The 7,876-nt window shown below is 42.7% G+C and overlaps 1 protein-coding gene across 1 annotated transcript in view; it reads right to left on the reverse strand.

The window, feature by feature from the left end:
• LOC102296665 (disco-interacting protein 2 homolog C) overlaps nt 1–7,876 on the reverse strand; it is an 88,441-nt gene that overhangs the window by 79,336 nt on the left and 1,229 nt on the right. The gene's annotated exons all lie outside the window — the stretch shown is intronic.

Here is a 7,876-nt window from a genome sequence, read left to right on the forward strand (position 1 = left end):
ACCCAGGGTGAGATCTAAAACCTGCAGGACACCGGCCCTCAAGGCCTGGAGTTCTCCACACCTGCTTTAAGACATCATACAAATAACTGTATATATGAAATAAAAGAAATAATACTTTTTAATATACTGATTGAAGAGGGCTGGAAATGATTAGACAAATTAAACTCTGATTAACTAATTATTTACCTTTTTATTCAAACCTCCTAAATGTAAGAGCTTGCAGCTTCTGTGGGCATAAATGCCGAATCATGATCTTTGCACAGCAAGTTTTTAATACAACTCAATAAAACCTTGTGTTTCTAGTTTTTTCAAAGTTGGGGATAATAGTGGAATATCACTCAGTGCATTTACACACAGTGGTTTGTCCAGTAGATGGTGCAGGGAAGGCTGAACTCACAATCAGTGATACCATGACACCATTATTCACATTTAAAATCCAGTACTGGGTCTGGATGTAATTTTAAAGTATTAAAATCCAGCCATGGACTTCACAGTCTTCACTATGCACTCACTCTCCAGACTAAATAAAAAAACTCTTGGGCAAATTAAGTGATACTAAAAGTAGTACCACTGAGAATTAGTTGAGTCCAGCAGCTTAAAGTCATGCCAAGTTGGGAGTTTAGATGAGTGATTTAGGCGATGATGTAACTTTCTTCTTAACACAAACAAAACAGACAAGCAGCAATGAAACTCAGCATGAATTACTTGGTAACTTAAGTACAAAACTGTCCTAAAAGAAAGCTATACTATACAATAGCTTTTGCTGCTGACACGTTTCAGTCAGTACTGGATGACAGAACAAGTCCGGAGAACAATAGCCACGTGGTTTCCGGTTAAAAATGGGAAGCAGACCAGTGACAGCTCGATGAGTGGTGCGTTGGAGTGTTATCAGAATAGAGGGGCTGTCAGTCATTTGTCATGCAGCGTGTTTGAAATGACGTCTGTCTCCATCACATGCCTGCTGAGTCTCACAGCAAGCAAAACTAGACTGTGGGCCTCAGTTCTGTGGGCGTGTTGCGCAATTTGACTGCTCAATGAAGACGACTCAGATCAGAAGCGTTCAGATTGACTGAAAATCAATGTCAGGATTGTGCTGATGATCAGCCATCAGGACTCCTTAAACAACACTGTGAAACCATCACGTAGTCACAACACATTAAAGCTGCTTGCTGCTAATTTGTTTTGACGTCTAGAGTAAAGGTGAGGTACAGGATTCACATGGACGTGATTCAAGCTTAATTCCCATTTCACTTTGAATAGGCTAATAGCGTAGATGGTATAAAATGGAGAAAGTCCAATTGCAAAGCGTCAAGTTGAAGCTTAATTTAAATGTCTGTGCTGAAGCTACGTAAAGCCTGTGAAGTAGTCTATGCAAGTGGCCAGCGCTCCTGTGCAATTTAATTACCAAAACTGTAGTCGGCAATAGTTTATATTTAGTTTATCTCCTTGACTTGATTTATTCTCTTTCAAGTCGATTTGAAAAAATGATGCCAGAAACAGAAAATGCCTTGGAGAAAAAGACGGTATTGAACAGGCCAGTCACGGCCAGTAACGTTTGGGGAGGTGCACATCAAGTCATGACAGTTACAGCGTACGTAAGAACTTTTGCCATCTCCATCAGACCGTGAAACTGCATGCTTATTGGTCAAGAATCTGTGATTGTCAAGTTAACCAATGGGTATACCCACAATCATCCTCCTTTCTGAATCAAAGGAGGATGATAGTGGAGGATAATTCTCATATGAAGAGATCAGGGAAGTGTTATTGATGTCACAGAGAAAGTTTTCCCAGAGACGACTGCATTCTGAAAATATCCTGAGAGAGCAGGTCGTTGCTTGTGCGGCTAAAAATGAAGGATAAGTTAATTAGCCTCCTGTATATGAACAATATCAGTAACAAGTAGCTAACTTGCCTGAAACTATGTGCCAATCAAACCTTGGTCACCCTGCCTTGTGAGTAGGGATGGGTATCGTTCAGGTTTTATCCGATACCGGTGCCAAACCGGTACTTTTGAAATGGTGCCTGTGCTTAAACGGTGCTCGAACCAGTGCTTAAAGAATGGAGAACACAAACTTTGTCCAAAAACCTCTATCATAACAGTTTTGTATAACATGTTGCCTTTACTTAGACCAGACAAAGATAAAGGACTGTAGCATGCCTCATGTTCTCGTCCACCTATAAGATCCCCAATAATCAATACGCACAGTGAAGTCAGACTGTCATAGGGCAGAGAGTGTCAGATAGCCAATTAGAGAAGAGATCAATCAGAAAAGATTTGAAAAGCTAGAAATCATCAAGCAAAGCTTCGAGACAAACATCAACCCAGCTGAGGCGGGTTTCATGCTGTCATACATGAGACTTATAATAATCCCGTCCATGTCAGAGAGTCAAGCTGCCCTTTTCTACCAGGCTTCATACTACATCAGATGATATCAAGATGTTTTACCCTGCAGACTGCAGTCACAAGAAGACTGTCATTTTCACCTGCCCTTATTTATATCTGGCTGCAACAAGGCAGCAACTACAAGACTCATCATTACAGAACTGAGCAGTGACACAGCTAGAAAGGAGGGCCTGGGGCGGGGGTGGGTTGCAAAGCAGCTTACAGTGGCAGAGGCAAATATAGGGTGGCTGAAACACCACTAATAAGAGATTTACCAACTGGATGTGTAGAAGGGTAAAACCTGAACTGCAGCTAAACTTGAATACATTAAATGCCTGAAGACATTTTCTCATCATTTACTATTTAGGCTCTAACGTGTAAAACAAACCCAACAACTTTTAAATATTACCAAAGATTTGTCAGCAGGACTTTGCATATACACAGATATAACAAAATTTATCTTTAGGAAGGAACAGCTTATGTCTACTAAGATTTACAACTTTTAAAAGAATTTTTAATGAAATTTCAAGTCCAACTTTACAGTCAGATCATACCAAAGCAAAGAGGAGTTTCACAACTGCGGTTTTTTGGGGGGTCAAAATTTAAATACTTATCTGACGCAAATGTGGATTCACCAGTATAGATCATTTCCAACCTTGTCCTCACTGTGAAGAATACAGATCAGTAATTTATCACTGCTGCTGGATCCATAATCAGGATTGGCAGATATCCAAGTTGGACTTGTGCTCCTCTAACTGTGACACCCAAAGCAACCTACTACACATGTTTCTTGGGCTTTTTTGAACAACATTACTTCTGGCCTCAAAAGCTACATAATCTAGTGCTTTGAAATTTCAAACAACAACTATATGCTGAGTGACATGTTGGTGTGGTCACTGGCACTGTTGCTTCACAGCAAGAGTGTCTCAGGTTCAAACCCACCAGCTGGCTGGGGCCTTCCTGTGTGGAGCTTGCATCTTGTCCCTGTTCCTGCGTGGGTTCTCTCTGGCTTCCTCCCACAATCCAAACACATACACTACCTATACACTAGGTTAGCTGTCGATTTTAAATTGTATGTAGGTGCGAATGTGGTTGTCTGTCTATATATGTCAGTTCTGTGACAGACCCTGGACTCTGGATGGAACTATAAACACCTAAATCTATGGAGTACAATAAGAAGAACTTTGCATCCCATCCTGATTGGAAACTCTCCTCCACAGCAGTGCTTCATTCATCAAGCCTGATCAACTTAATCACACATAATAGTGTAAATACTCATTAATTATTCATCAACATCCCTGGGAAAGAGGCCGCGTGAGGCACTGCAGATACAAAAAAACAACAAGGCTACACTGACCTGAAATGTACGGCTTCAGGCCACAGATGCACGCTGTTGTTGTTGTTGTTGTTGTGTTCATGCACACACAGAATCTAGGCCTTCATTGTTAATGAGAAAAAAAACTGCAATATTGCATTTTACAAAACCCCCAAATCTGCAAGAATTTAGAAGTGAAACGCAACAATCACCCTCACCAGCTCCTGATAAATATTCAATACAAAAAAGAAAAGAAAAAAATGAAGAAAAGCTTTGATACCATGTGAAATATTTAGCAAGAGGAAGAAAATGTGCTGCTGCTGGTTTCACACCTGAGCAGCTCTTTGGTGATTAAACATGAATGAGTGTGTGGACATCCCCTCATTTTGTTTCTCCAGGTCAAAGCGTTTTACTTTTAACACCTGAGACTGGACCCACAGCTCACAGCGTGATCTCAAGACGTCCTTAAACACACCAGAAACATTCCCAGCTTCATTCTACAGCACTTTAACAGTTAGTTCAGGGACTGCAGGAGAGCTGGACTTTGAGAGCTCTGCGGTTAACGCGGCCGTCCTTTGACGCTCCTATCATCCACCGACAGCTCGCTGCATCCCATCTGCAAGTCACTCTGCATAAGAGCGAACGCTAAACGCTTGAGAATGGCTCCTTAATGCCTAGAGGTCACAGCAATACAGCAGAGATGATGCGATTTAGGCGACAGTAAGCGAGGGAGTGAGGGAGAGGCTTATCTACCAGAGCTCAGCTGATTGCTGCGTTTATCTAATAAACAGGTGGAGCGCCGCACCGTCTCCTCAAAGACAAAGACTGAAGTTTCATCCTGCAGCCATACTCACTAAATGCAGCAGGAAATTGTAGCCTGACTTTCATTGCTGCACAATAACTGTAAAGGCACGGCGTCCTCAAACACCTTTATTAGGAGGCAGAATACCTGCTTTACCTCTCTGCCACAAATCAGACAAATATAATTTGCGGCATGTTTTAGCTTCTTAAAGGAGAACAATTCTGCTCATTTCCAGCATCACATTTTATTCTTAGAGTAGTTTGCGTTATTCACAAGTCGAAATAATCCTTAAGTATCTTATACCAGGCTGTGACGCAGCCCCTCAGCTCATCCACTGTCCTCCTCTCAAAGCAACTTTCTCCTGATTGGCTGCCAAGTGTAAATGGAGGCTGGGTGGCACTTATGTGCCTGAGATGACCATTCTAGGTACAACGCACTCTAAGACATCATACAGAGCCAAGACAAAAAATTTTTAAAACTCAGTACTTACCTAAGAAACTAAGAATAGACTAGTAATGCTCTTTACTGTCCCTGGTTGGGGTAATTCAGTATGAAGCATAATAGGACTCGTTTAAGTTTTTTATGTAGTGACTGTACAAGAGATGAAATGGAGTTCTTTAAATCAGCCTTTCAAACATCAGTTAACAACAACTGAGGCTGGCGATCAATAAAGGCGATCGATACTTTCAAGGGTTTTTTTGCAAACTAATTAATCCCTTATTCACAAACAACACATAATCCACTCATCTATTTTTCTGAACCTCCTTATCTGAGTCACAGGTGCGCCAGTCAAAACATACGTGTTTAGACCTCCCTCTCCGCACTCACTCCTCCACTTGATGGATCGTTTTTGTTCGCGATGTTGATTGATCTTTGTGCGCAAACAGTGACGCTGCCACAGCTCTGAAACATACTAGTGCTGAAGGCGCGAACGCTCCCTGCAGCATTCTCCTGAAACACAGGAGTCGCCCCTCATATAAAACCTCCACCTCTGGTATGTGGGGGAGAAGTCAGAACCGGAAGCAAAGAAAGTTTCATCTTTTCAAACTGTAGCAACAACGCGAGGATACAAAAACTGCTGAAACAACACCGAAGAGTAGCTTGTGCCAGCGGATGTGACGTCACTTTCCGTGGATTAATTATGTGCATTAATAGATCCTGAAGAAGCGATTAATCCCCAAAACGGTGCGGGCATCCACCCTTCTCTGGCTGGAGAACTGTGGCCTCAGATTTGGAGGTGCTAATTCTCATCCACACCACTTCACACACAGATGCCACCTAGCAGGACTACATCATCCCCAAATCCACTTGGTACATGCGACACTATTATCTGTTCCCTATTCCGGGCCCAAATGCTCGATCAGTTCCCAAAAGCAAACAGTCACTGGCTCACCACCCAGAGGTAAAACAATCCAAATTCCTTTTACTCAAATGGAAAACAGCCCGGCTGCTTCACAAGGTTCAAACAATCAAAAACGTACAGCACCGCTGTAGGTAAAGGTCGTAAACAGACACGAAAATCTACACACTGAGGATGTCTGGAGGATTAGTGAAGCACATGTAACAATGTGCGACCTGGTGAGTAGCTACAGAACTATGATTAGGATAATAAAAACACATTAGCCCGGGAAACTGTAGGACGAGGGTTTAACTGCACTCAGTAAAAGTTCACCTTGATGGTCCCTGAGACAAAATCAGCAAACTTCAAATAAGCCAAACTTTTTAATCTGCTGCTGTGTGGTCTGAGGTACTCACTACGACAAAGTCTTGGCCCTAAATTTAATGTCCACACCCGACACCAGTGGCCTTCAAAAGACGTTTCATCCAAAGAGTGGGACTGTAGTATTAACCAGCTGGCTAACAACTTGTTTCAATCACTTCCTGTTTGAGAACATTCATTTCAGAACTCCAAGGTTACTGCCACGTTCCAGTTTGGATGTTGGATTTAGTGATTTCCAGTAGGAAAGTCGGAAAAGCGTAGAAGACCAGGGCTTGTTTCACTTCTTAGCAAAGCAGAGCAACTCACGTACCACAAACAAAACAACATAATGCTTGTTGTTTGTTGTAGGCAGGCTATTATTTTAGACATAAGGTTTCAAGTTTCTTTACTTGGACTTTATCTGGACTGTTTCTTACTTTGAAACTAATTGGTTAGTGTGTTGCTTTTCTCACCCGTGCAGTTTATTAATGGGCCGTGGTTACGCTGACAGCTTAACGCTCCACCCTAGCTTCCAAATGTGGACACTTTTGGATCTAAAAAAACAACAAGGTAGTAATCAAGGCCTTCCAAAACCAGTGGGTGACATCGCTGTGTCTATGTCCATTTTTTACACTTTTTATGCAAGTAACAAGAACACAAAGCATTGTTTCCTATTAGCTGATGTTAACATATTGGAGTTTTTAAAATCTCTTTGAAGAGACGCCATCCATCTGAGCGGCCTCATCTGCTGCTCGCCGCGCTCCTGTTTTGTAATGACCACAGGAACACGATCCCTTAGTGATCCAACGCACACACACATATATATACACACACTGTTCTCACCCCGTGTTTGGATCAGTACACGTGACAGGCCCACACTGACATGTCCGTCGCACAATCAGGAGGCCTGTCATCCTTCAACCTGCTGTGATCCACCACTAACTCCACCAATCCCTCCATCACACACACACACACCTGAATGTTTTCAGGCTGGCTGACGTTGGGTGTGACGTTTCCTCGTCGTCCTGCCGTTTCCATCATTAATAACATCTGCCAGCAGCAGGTTCTGCTCTGATAAACACTCTCGGCTGGATTAGGAGCTCCAGTCGGCCTGCAGCTGCCACACTTTCACCTCAGCATGTGTGTGTGTGCGTGCATGTGTGTCACTGCAGAGAGAAAATAAAGCCTTTTATGAATGATGAGGCTGATCAGAAAGAAACGGGACAGTCTGATGCATCGAGGTTTGACTGCTTTCAGGGGATTTCAAAGGCACGCGCCGATGTTTTTAGATTAAAGCCGCAGATTCTTGCTCGTCTGGACTAATTACTCGGCACTCGCCCCACAATTTACACTCAGTCTTCATCATCCTCGGAGAACACGTGAAAGCATTTTCAAACACATATACACCACAATCTCCATCACCTTCAACACATCAGATTTTGGCAGCATAACACACACACACACCTGCACACAAGCAGTAAATTGTTGGCAAAAAAGGGTGGCTCACATCCAGCATGTATCCAGGATCTCTCCCTGTGCAATGTAGACCCTCTCAGGCCTGTATAAATAAAATATGCCCTCCACATTATATAAGGCAGAGATGCTCAGTGGCACTGGGATAACAACTGGGTGGGATGTTGTGATTGGGATTCAATGGCCCATACAGAGGAGAGAGAG

The sequence above is a fragment of the Haplochromis burtoni genome, unplaced genomic scaffold (genome assembly GCF_018398535.1).
Source record: "Haplochromis burtoni strain Fernald_Lab_line unplaced genomic scaffold, NCSU_Asbu1 Contig_494, whole genome shotgun sequence".
NCBI classification, from domain to species: Eukaryota; Metazoa; Chordata; class Actinopteri; order Cichliformes; family Cichlidae; genus Haplochromis; species Haplochromis burtoni.